We start from the raw sequence: 12,640 nt of genomic DNA, 5'->3' as shown, positions 1-12,640 counted from the left end.
AGTCCCCTAGGAATTGGGACAGGAAGGTCGGGCGAGAAGATGTGGGTGTTTGTTGTGGCACAATTTCAGCTTGCCTGCGGCCTTGTCCTCGGCCTCTGCATGCACCATCACCATCACGTCCAGTTTCCCATCCCTTGCCACGTGCCTTGTTCATTTTAAATGGAGGACAGTATCTTCCACGCTCACTACAAATGACTGAGTTTGAAGCGAACTTATATGTGATCCGTGTGACGGAGAAAAGAGAGTTTTAAATACCTGACCTGTAGGTAGCTACTTTGAACTGCAAACTGGTGTGAATTGCTTCACTGACACACTGAAAGAAAATTTTATTGGAGGCCAGAAATGGCAGTATTTTCTGACAACGTATATGTTATCCGTGTGACGCAGAAAACAGAGTTTTGAATTCCTGGTCTGTAGGTAAGTAGTTTGAACAGCAAACTAGTGTCAATTGCTTCACTGACACAGTGAAAGAAATTTTTAATGGAGGCCAGAAATGGCAGTATTTTCTGACAACGTATATGTGATCCGTGTGACGGAGAAAACACAGTTTTAAATAGCTGGATTTCTAGCGTTGTAATATAGAAAGGACCTGGCTGTATTCTGCAGTGCCAACAAGCAAATGGCGCAATAAAACTGTGTTCTCTGGATTGCTTTTTAAGCAAATAATGAGAATTAAGATCCAAAAAAAAGTATTCCTGGCCCCTGAGACTTGGGCCTTTGTATTGAAATATCTAACAGCAGCAGAAGGCAGAATTGGAATAGAGCCTCTTGTGCTATATGCACTGCAGTCTGCTATATACACTGCCTGCCTATACACCCTGCCTGCCTGATATCTCTGCAGATGGATTAGTCCTCAGAAGGACTGTTTGTTAAGATGGATATGTGTAGTGCACGGTTTTTCTCCCTACACTACCTATTACACAACCAAATCTCTCCCTGATGCAGCAGCACCTCTCCCTACACTGTCTGAGCACAGCGGCGCCAGGTCGGATATAGACCTGATGATGCTGTGCGGCCAGCCAATCACTGTAATGCCACAACCACCATGGCTCCAGCATTACAATGAGTGTCAGGCAATCCCTGCACATTGATTAGTGCTCTAAAGAGCGCCAAACATGCAGGGAGGGGACCCGAGCATCCGCCCGAGCATCTCGCAAGTACTCAGCGAGCTCAGAGCATCTCGAGTACTGAGATGCTCGGGCGAGTACCGAGTACTTGCGAGAATGCTCGCTCATCACTATGAATGAACCATAATCCCAATGCCAGCACTCCATATGTATGCAGTGCATAGGGCATGGGTTGGATCCCTAGTGTCTTGGATGGTGGCTGTGCCCGGCGCCTGGCACACTGATGCACTGGTGGACACATGATTGTGAATGCGCAGTGGTGACACAGGCATTACTGCTCCCTAGTGGCTGGATGGTTAGGGGCGCACCCCACCATGGTGATTGTAGGGAGCAAACAGGAAATGCAGCAGTGGTGTTGAAAACAACAGTAAACTTTACTTTAAACAGCAGCAGGTTTATCACAGCAGATGGTGGTACATAAGCTTGATGGTTACACGTCTGATAATCACCGTTGCACATCTCTTAAGGCAGGTTCCCATAATAACAGCAGCAGCAGATACAGGTTTACTAGGAATAAGTGGGGAGTGCTAGGCAATATGTTCTCCTTGGCCTATACCTACACTGTGGATCCCTTCTTCCACACTACAGGGCTACGATACCCAAGTGGGCCTCCATATCTCAGTAACCTCTGTTCGCCATTACATGTAGGTTGATATAATTTCCATATTTGACATGGAAGACTTACTTCTGAGAATGCTCCTGCATCCATGGCAAACTGAGCTCTAGGAGACCAGGGCAATTCTCTTTCAGGGGCAGCCATCCACTACAGGTAGGTGCAGCTTGGGGATTTAGTCCTTAATCCTCCTTTTTCTTTAGAACATTTTATCATGCTGAGGTGTAGTTTCTCAGATAGATCTGCTGTATCGGCCTACTGGAAAAGGGGAGAGAGAGCTGCTCTCCTACATCCTTGCTGTGGCTGCCTCACTGTTACTCTAACAACCAGGATTGTTGCATTCTATTAACTAAACTTCACCCAAGTAGCTATTTCCTGTCTGGCAGCTAAGTGGTGGGGTTATCTCTAAGTGTACTGCATTCTGCACATTAACCCCTTCACAACCTATGACATATAGGTAAATCATAAATTGTGTTCCAGCATTGGATGCAGGCACTTTTCAGACAAATGACAGCTGATTTAATAAACTGTCATGTGCCCATAACAGCTGCAGGTGGAATCACAATCCACCAGTGGCTGTTAACATGTTGAATGCCACTGACAGCGGCATTTAACTAGCACTAGCACGTCACAAACCCCACCCATCAGCACCCCTGTCACTTGATTGCGGAGCGTCGATGGGATGGCATGAAGGCCGGGGGTGGCAGCTGTGGCCGGCATAGGAGATGATGATTTTTGCTACATATAACAGGGCTGAAGCCCTGCTTTGTGTTTCACAAGCGATCGAAAAATCACAGTTTCAAGTCGCCTAAAGGGACTATTGAAGCAAGTAAAAAGTAGAAAAAAAATGTTTTAAAAAAACATTTCAAAAATTTTTAAAATATAAAAGTTGAAATTACCCCCTATTTACCCCATTTAAAATAAAACAAAAAAACACGTATTTGGTATCGCTGTATTCAGAATGCCCTATCTATCAAAATATAAACTAAATAAATCTGATTGGTAAATGGCATAACGGAAAAAAAAATCAAAACGGCAGAATTACGGTTTTATTGGTTGTTGCAACACTGCAATAAAATGCAATAACAGGCGATCAAAGCATTGTATCCACCCCAAATTCGTAAATCGTATTAATAAAAACATCGGCTTGGTGCACAAAAAATAAGCCCTCATCCAGCCCCAGATCAGAAAATGGCATCATTTTTTTTTACAAACTTTGGATTTTTTTCATCACTTGAATAAAAAAGAACCTATACATGTTTTGAATCTGCATACTTGTAGTGACCTGGAGAATCATAATAGCAGGTCAGTTTTAGCAAAAACAACTGTGGAATTGCACTTTTTTTGTAATTTCCCTTCACTTGGATTTTTTTCCTGTTTTCCAGTACACTATGTCATAAAATCAATGCTGTCGTTCAAAAGTACAACTCATCCCGCAAAAAACAAGCCCTCACATGGCCGTTCCACTTCCTCCTATCCTATCCTAATTATCAGGATGCCTTGAGGAAATGGGGATTAAACCTCATTGTTGCAAACACCGGAGATCACTGGAACTGAAGTCACAGTGACTCCCCGGTGCCTGCGCACTAGAGCACAGCAGTAAAAGAAGGCAGGGAGAAAAAAAAACGCGGCTTACGTTATAGGCGTATTGCGCATGCACGGGATGTTTCCAATCTAGACTGCACTTCACAGTGTCCTGTGATGAGCAGGGGAGGGAGGGAATATTTAAATTAAGTAGGTAGGCGGGCATTTCTTGGCATCCCCTGGTCACAAGGCTAGGAAAATGGATTTTATAAAAATATAAATCAAAGCAAGCAGACCTCTAATATGGGCCATACAGGTATGTATAGATTTACATTTCTATCTCCTGTATGCCCATATTACAGGTCTGAAAAGTCCCAGGGGTTGACAAATTCCCTTTAAAGAAGCACTCTCATCAAAAATGTTACCCTCTTAATATATTGCAGTTATCATATTATATAGCACTATGCACTTACAATTGCTCATTTTGCCTTTCTACCCAATTAATTCTTCCCTTTTCCATTAGGTCTGTGACATCATGTGATTAAAAACTGACTAGCTGAATCCTTCTAAGCTCTATGTAGAAACAGGAGGTCAATTTTCCCGTCATGAGTAGTGTTGAGCGATACCTTCCGATATCAGGAAATATCGTATCGGATTGGATCAGACCGATACCCAAAAAGTATCTTATATCGCCGATTCCGATACTGGAAACCAATGCAAGTCAATGGGACACAAATATCAGAATGAAAATAAACCCTTTCTTTCCTTGTAGGTTAATTCTACATGAAGTAAAACAACTAAGAATAATGTAGAATGTATTACGCGAAAAGCCGGCAATTCATCAGCGGCATACACCGGTACCCGACAATTTACAACAGAAAGAATAGAGCTTCACACATAGATTAGATAGATAGAAATGTGTCAGTCACATATATAAGAAGTACAGTGACAGTGTTGATTACTGTACTTGTCATTTAGTGTAAAGGATTTATAAAAAAAAATAATAGTGTTTTCATGCACCATCTCTTTAAAAAAGCCGGCCGGCAATTCAGCAGCGGTACCCGACAATTTAGAATAGAAGGAATAGAGAATCACATAAAGATTAGATAGATAGAAACATGTCAGTCACATATATATGAAGTACAGTGACAGTGTTGATTACTGTACTTGTCATATAGTGTTAAAATAAAGGATTTATTTAAAAAAAATTGGCGTAGGGTTCCCCGTAATTTTAGGCTCTAGCGGAGGTTAAGCAAACAGCTGGGGCAGATGTTTGAAGCCTGGGAAGGGGGAGAATTCTCACGCTGAAGCGCTGAGTGCAGGAGAATTTTCCCACGCTGTCAGTGACGTGCAAGACGGGGGGCCGAGTTCATTGGACATGACCTCGGCTCATCTTTATGCCATCACAGCGAGACACTGAGGAGCACAAGCATGCCTGCGCTTCTCAGTGTCTGCGGGATGACAGGCTGGATGGCAGCGTTCTGCTGCGGTCCAGCCTGTCATCTCGATGTAGCAGAGCTGAAGCTGTTGTGGGAACCATGGAAAGGTAAGGATGAGGTTGCTTTATTATTTTTATTTTATTGCAGGAGATCGTTGGCTTCAGCTGGAATGGGCGTGACGGTAAGTATGGTTTAATTTAGAACAATAAAGAATTGTGTGTTTATTTCAATTAAAGGACTTTTTTCTGGGTGTTGTGGTTTTTTTAAATACTTTACTAGAAATTCATGGTGGTCATGTCTAATATTGGCGTGACCCCATGAATTTCGGGCTTAGGGCCAGCTGATAATGCCAAGCTGGCCCTAACCCCTTTATTACCCAGTGAGCCACCGCACCAGGGCCCTGGATGAGTTGGGCACAGCGCCAGAAGATGGCGCTTCTATGAACGCGCCATTTTCCGGGGTGGCTGTGGGCTGCAATTTGCAGCGCGGGTGGCCCAGAAAGCTTGGGCCTCCCAGCGCTGCCAATTCCAGCCCCCATCTGCCTAGTTGTACCTGGCTGGACACAAAAACAGGGCGAAGCCCCACGTCAATTTTTTTTTAATTATTTTCATTTAAAAAAAAAGGGCTTCCCTATATTGTTGTGTCCGGCCAGGTACAAATAGGCAGCTGGTGGTTGGGGGCAGCCCGTTCCTGCCTGCTGTACCTGGCTGGACACAAATATAGTGCGAAGCCCCACGTCAATTTTTTTTTAATTATTTCATGAAATAATTAAAAAAAAATGGGCTTCCCTATATTGTTGTGTCCGGCCAGGTACAAATAGGCAGCTGGGAGTTGGGGGCAGCCCGTTCCTGCCTGCTGTACCTGGCTGGCATATAAAAAAATGGCAAAGCCCACGTCAAAATTTTTGGGAAAAATTAATTAAAAAATAAATAATAATTTAGGGACTGCATCTTTATTAACCCCTCAAGTGTCATTTAGTGTTAAAATAAAGGATTTATTAAAAATATAATTGGCGTGGGATCCCCCATAATTTTAGTCTCTAGCGGAGGTTAAGCAGATGGATGGGGCAGATGTTTGAAGCCTGGGAAGGGGGTAATACCCACGGAGCTTCCCAGGCTACTAATATCAGCCCCCAGCTGAATACCTACTCTTTACTAGCTATTAAAATGGGAGTCCCCCCCCCAAAAAATGACGTGGGGTCCCCCCTATTTTAATAGCTAGCAAAGGCTAGGCAGACAGCTGGGGGCTGATATTAATAGCCCAGGAAGGGTGCCATGAATATTGTCCCCCTCCCAGGCTAGAAACACCAGCCGTGAACCGCCCCAGAAATGGCGCATCCATAGGATGCGTCAATTCTGGCACTTAGCCTCGCTCTTCCACGCTGCCCTGGTGCGGTGGCAGGGGGTAATAGTGGTGGGGTTCATGTCAGCGCCAGCTGCCATGAAGCCCAGGTTAGTAATGATGGGCGTCTATAAGACACCCCCATTACTAACCTACAAAGTGTTAAAAATAAAAAACACACACTACACCCAGAAAAAAATAATTAATTTGAAATAAAACACGCCATTTTATTTAATTCTTAGTTTACTAAAAAAAAAATAGTCATCTGTCCACGTTCCTGCGCTGATCTCCCATGCACAGCTGTCACATCTGGAGATGTGACAGCTGTCATTGCTGCTGTAAGCTCACACTGCCGGGAACACGTCCGCTCCCGGCAGCGTAAGCCCCTGACTGAGGTCACCGGAGTGCATTCAGTCAGCGCAGCTCCGGTGACCTCCTTTACGGCACTGCTGTACCGTGGGAATTTCTCACGGTACAGCGGGGCCGTAAAGCAGCTAACCGGAGCAGCGCTGCCTGAACTCCGGCGAACCCGCTTATGCAATTACGGGGCTGCTTTACGGCCCCATCATTCTAGCGGCGGCAGCGGTTCAGAGCGGTCACATTTTATGTGGCTGCTCTAAACTGGAGATCATTGTGGGACACTCGTGGACTACTACGGAGGGGTAAGGATAAGGTTGTGGTTTATTATTTTATATTTTATTACAGGAGATCGATGGCTTCGGGGAATTAGGTGTCTAGGTGAGTATAGGTGTAATTTTTTATTTTTTACTTTATTTTAGGTGGCGATCGGCGGGGACAGGTAATGTATAAGCTAATTTATTGTAGGTAACCACTGGCCACCAATGACATGTATTTAAAATTTATTGGGGACCATGGGTAAGTTTAAATAGCAGGATCAGGCTGATGGGAACAACTGCTCCCATCAAGCTGATCCTGCTGGCACGAGTGGACGGGGGACAGACATAGGCCGATGGGAGTAGTAGTGTCACATCGGCCTATGTCTGCCTGCACGCACACCTGCAGACATCGCACAGACACCGCGCACACCCGCACACACTCGCAGACATCGCACAGACACCGCGCACACACCCGCAGACATCGCACAGACACCGCACACACTCGCAGACATCGCACAGACACCGCACAGACACCGCACACACTCGCAGACATCGCACAGACACCGCACAGACACCCGCAGACATCGCACAGACATCACGCACACCCGCACACAGACACCGCGCACACCCCCGCAGACATCGCACAGACACCGCGCACACACGCACACATCGCACAGACACCCACACACACTAATCATGACGGGCTGATGGTCTGGGAGGTGAGGCTGACCTGTGCGGCCGTGGGAAAGTTCATGTGAGTTCATGCAATGCAGTCAAGCATGAACTCACATGAACCCTCTGAGGGCACCGCGGCTACTTCAAATGAACAGCTGATCAGCATCACCTGATACCTCAGCTGTTCATTTGAAATAACCGGCGGGAAAGCGCAGCACAGAACGGGAAAGCCGGCGGTGAAGTCTTTTCACTGCCGGCTTCCCCGCCCGGGTCCTTCGCTCCCCGCTCCTTGGTGCTGCGCTCCCCGCCCGGTCCTAACTTACGATCGGGATGGGAGGTGGCGAGGGGAGCGGAGGATCGGGGTCGGAGGCTGGGGGAAGCAGTATGGGGCTGTGTGATTGTTTAAAAGCCGGCGGCTTTTTACCGCCCGCCGGCTTTTAAACAATCAGGAGAATTCTCTCACGCTGGGATGGCATTCTGATGACAGGCTGGATCGCAGCTGAGCGCTGCCATTCAGCTTGTCATCCTTCAGAGACACTGCAGAGCGCAGGCATTATGGGAACTTCCGATTCCGGTATTCGATATTGTAAAAGTATCGGAATTAAGTATCGGAATTCCGATACCGCGAATATCGGCCGATACCCGATATTTCAGTATCGGAATGCTCAACACTAGTCATGAGTCATTGGAAAAGTCTCTGGCAGGGGGAGGAAGGAGTAGCTGGGTCAGGAGGTGAAAAGGAGGTTGACTCATGCAGGGACAAAAGACTTCCTGTTTCTACACAGAGCAGAGAAAAGAGAAGAATTATCTGGGTAGAAAGGCAAAATGAGCAATTGTAAGTACACAGTGCTGTATAATATGATGATTGCAATATATTATGAGGATAAAAAATTTGATGGGAGGATGAGTGCTTCTTTAAACATTTTCAAAATAACTAAAGTTTACTGCTTGTTGTGAATACATCTATAAAAATGTTTACTAGTCTATTTCAATCTGCATTGAATTTTCAGCTGGCATGATGTTATCACCAGGCGGCATCTTTAGATAAAGCCATGAAGATCAACAGGCACAGAAAAATGGAAGGATAAAATGAAGGCACAGTGAATAATTATAATGTCTATAAAAAGTGGTTATACATAGTACACATTCCCTTTAATTGACTGAGTGTTAAGCTTTTGAATAACACCTTTCATTACGGACTCTATTTATTCCGTAATTGCTACAATATGTAAATGGATTCCAAAAGCACGTCAGGTAATTTCATGCTGCTACATTTGCAAACGATTAATTATACATTTGATCTTACATTTCCTTTCGCAAAAAAGATCAAAATATATACCCCAAATATAACAACATAAAACTTGGTGCTTTCATAATTCCGGCTACAGCGAAATGTCTGAATTTACATTTCTGGGAAACGCCATTGTAATTTAGGCAAGGTCATTACATATAGACACAATGGAAATAGGACCTTTTTAGCATAATCCATAGCAGCCTGCAATTTTCTTTTAATCACGATAGTCATTTATTCTTTTTAATTTGACATAATTTCAGAGGAGGCCGCTACAGATAGCAGATTTCAGCTGCTTGTTTTAAAGAAATCTAGTTTAATTGCAAGCTGCGAGACCGAACCCAGAAATGGCCATTCAACAAAAGATAAAAAATATTGCTGCTATTTCATAGAGGTCTTTGTAAAGGTGAAACTAGGATTTGTAGACTTAAAAAATAAATGAGTAAAAACCTTCAACCCCCATTTACACAGACTGGATAGAAATTAGTGATCAGTGGCTCCTAAACAAAAAATTAGGAAATTTGGTTCGATCCCTACATTGGTGAAAGTCATATTTTGCATGAGTGATTAGGTTCAATCACATTTGGAGGTCAATGTTCAATATTGAATATTGATGTATGCTACCTGTGGTCAGCCTGTGGAATATAGCAATCGCCCTGTTTCCAAAGAGGAGACAACTTATAAAAATATAAATTCCCAATAATTCTAATATTAATAATACAGTTCAATGTATGACACTCACATTGTAAAGGGAACCTGAAGTCTCAGCATTTAGAAGCAGCCGTGGGATGCAAAGTTCTGGAAGGAGATAGTGAGGCCGGATTAGGGATCTCAGTGAGCATGCTATCAGCAGACAGACCAAGACTGGTCCACCTGTAGTGCATACGTTTTTGACTAGTGAGGATCCCTATAGGATATGCGGCCAAAGAAGTTTGAAAAGGTGAGTATCACTATAGTATATGTTGTAAACTTTACCCACAGAATTGGGTTGCCTACAATCAGCCTTAAAAGTCAGATGCCGCCACATAATTAGTCTATAGGTGTTGATCCATCTGCCATGCTTCCTTTAATAGCCACAGAACAATTTGCAGTTTGATGACCAAGAGAGCAAATAGTGATTGAAAGACCCAAATTGATGGGTATGACTCCGCTCAACTTGTGTTGCACTCTAACAGTGTCATCACTATTTTGCCTCTAAATTTATGGATGTCTATGAGTGCGATGAATAAAGTGTGAGCTGGGATTGCGGAGGGTAAGTATAAAGTCTGGTCTAAGGTCTAAATAAAGTTGGGGGTCTCTTATATAAATCAAGTCCTTTAAAAATGCTAGTCCCATTTTTGCTGTAACCTGCTGCTCTCACATCAACCTGTGAAAAGGTATCCTTGATTTATATCTCTGTTTTTGAGATACCTTTTGCTAGTATATCTTCATTCATATTTCTGTATAGATATACTGGACTTTTATTACCATCTTTGTATAAAACTCGAAGAGGGTTGATAATTAATTCAATAACCAAATTTCAACATTTTAAGGGGTTGTCTGGTATTTTAACATTGATGGCCTATCTTTAGAATATGTTATCAGTTATTGATCGGTGGGAGTAAAACACCCGGCAACCCTGTCGATCCGCTTTACCCGGTGCCAGCACAGCTCCATCGACTACATGATGTCAACACCGCAATTGAATAGAGGCAGATGTCAGTACCCAGCCACGGCCACTATGCAGTTGATGGAGCTGTGCTGTGCAGCTTCACAACTGATCACATCCACCTCCAGAAAAGTGCAGAATTGAAAGGCAGGGGTGCTGGTAGTTGCACACCCCACCTATATGGTATTAGTGGCCTATCATAAGCATAGGCCACTAATATTAAAATTCTGGAAAAGCGCTTTAAGGGCTTGTGCCACAACTTTCAAGGACAGATCCTTAACATGGGTTACTATGGAACTCGTTGCAATAAAGATGCCAACTGAAACACACAGCTTGCATCATATCTAGCTAGAAGTGAGGATAAGTGATACTTGTTATATAATATGCATCAACCATAGGGAATAGAAAAGGCCAAAAAATCCATAGAAGACCAGAGTAGGAAGCCTCATTCTATAACACTGTCTATGTAGTCTAAACAGGGAAAAGGAGGGTACATGAAGGTGCATTGCTATTATATAGAAAATAGAAAATGTAGAGATTATTACCACAGAGAGGATCAGAAAGCCTTATATTTCTGTTAGTGAAAAGCATCTTTCAAATAGGGAAACTTTAACTACCCAAATCTGGCGAGAAGATAACCAGACCAGGGAGAATCTGCATGATTGAGCCTGTGAGTAAAGAGATGGCATGGAGACTGGTGTCTGAGTGTGAGGGACTAATCAGTGTATGACAAGCCCTCAGAAGTCTGCAAGATAACCAGATAAGCTACAGTGGTGTATGGATGTCAAAAGAGTTGACCAAAAGAGGAAGTTGGAGCTTCAGCCAACACTAAGTTGTGAGCCCACTATACCATAAAGAGCCATTGTATGCTATATATATTTAAAGTTGGACACCACCAACCAAACACAAGACCATGCCTTGAAACCATTTCCGTACCAAACCATGTCATAAGCATAATTTGCTATGAAGATTAAACTAGTAAGCAGAGAGATCATCTATATTTAATTTGCAGACCTCACCATACAACTGTTGCCCTTGGGTTTGCAAAAAAAATTGGTGAGATAGACTATTACTTGTTTGTGAAATAACGCAAGGATCTATGTTTTATCAAGTGTAATGCTGTATCGGGGTAGAATGACGATGAATACTAATGGATTCCAGGTGGTTTTGTATAACCTAGTATCCAAAACAAAATATTGTACAGATTCACATCAGATTCTGTCCCGAATGAGGCTCACAATCTAAAGTCCCAAACTCAGAAGCATACAGACGCCAACTGTAGAGGAAGAAATTAACCTACAGTAAGTTTTTGAACATAGCGGAGGGAAATCAAATATAAAGCTTCATGTAACAAGATAAAAAAGCAGCGATAGAAAACAAAAATAAACGATTGTGAGTATAATATTTTATTATTGCTTCACTCCATTCTGGTTTCAAACAAGAATTGAGCTAAATAGTGGCCGAGTGGTCGCCATACGAATCCGAAAAATTTGGGATTTTGTAGAATTTTGGAGAAATTCGAAGCACATTTGATTCGTTATGAATTGATTTGTTCATCTCTAGACTTCACCCTATTTTTGCTCATGTGTCATAAAATTTAATGGTACATTTCAAATATGTTTCTAGGACAAATCAATTTTGTAATCATTTTTGTAGGTGTAAAAGTTTCCTTTTTAATCAAATGCAAAAGAAAAATCTGTAGTTAGTCTCTTATAAATTATTCATGATTTTTTATTACCAAGTGTCCCTTCACACATTTTGCCCTTTCCTTCATATCATATTGATTTTCAGATAAAACTGTCCTCCCTGTTGTCAATCACCCACAATGGCACCTAACCTTCTTTCCTGGAATTACCCAAGTAGCAGGCCATTCCATCTGTACATTTCTTCCTGAGAATATTCATATATATACTCTAAATGCTTGTAGACTGTAAACTCTTGTAGACTTTATAAAGAGTGATCCGAGCCCCACTTACTAAGATTTTACGGCATTAAAATCAGGTTAACATTTTGATCTCGTTCGACGAAAGTGGAGAAGATAATCTTAAATTATTGTGGAGCTGACTATAGCATTTCTAGACTCAATAAAATATTTCTCTCGTTTGCTTTTATGAATATGAAATGGCCAAATAATAAAAAGAAAAAAGCAAATATAATACAAAGAATTGGTACCTTGGCTAAAACCACTCTATCACAATGGCTATAGAGAATGCTAAAAGATTATATTTGACATCAATGGAGCTTTCATGATTTTAAACCCAGAAGATTTAATCTAATCTTTTTCAATCCAATTTTTTAATGCAGCCTAGACATAAAATGTAATCTTGTGCTTTGCATTTGTACATTATATCAAGTAAAATCTGCA

This window comes from Phyllobates terribilis, unplaced genomic scaffold (assembly GCF_046119375.1).
Source record: "Phyllobates terribilis strain yellow unplaced genomic scaffold, ASM4611937v1 Scaffold_1__5_contigs__length_1240528914, whole genome shotgun sequence".
NCBI classification, from domain to species: Eukaryota; Metazoa; Chordata; class Amphibia; order Anura; family Dendrobatidae; genus Phyllobates; species Phyllobates terribilis.
This window is presented reverse-complemented; position numbering follows the sequence as displayed.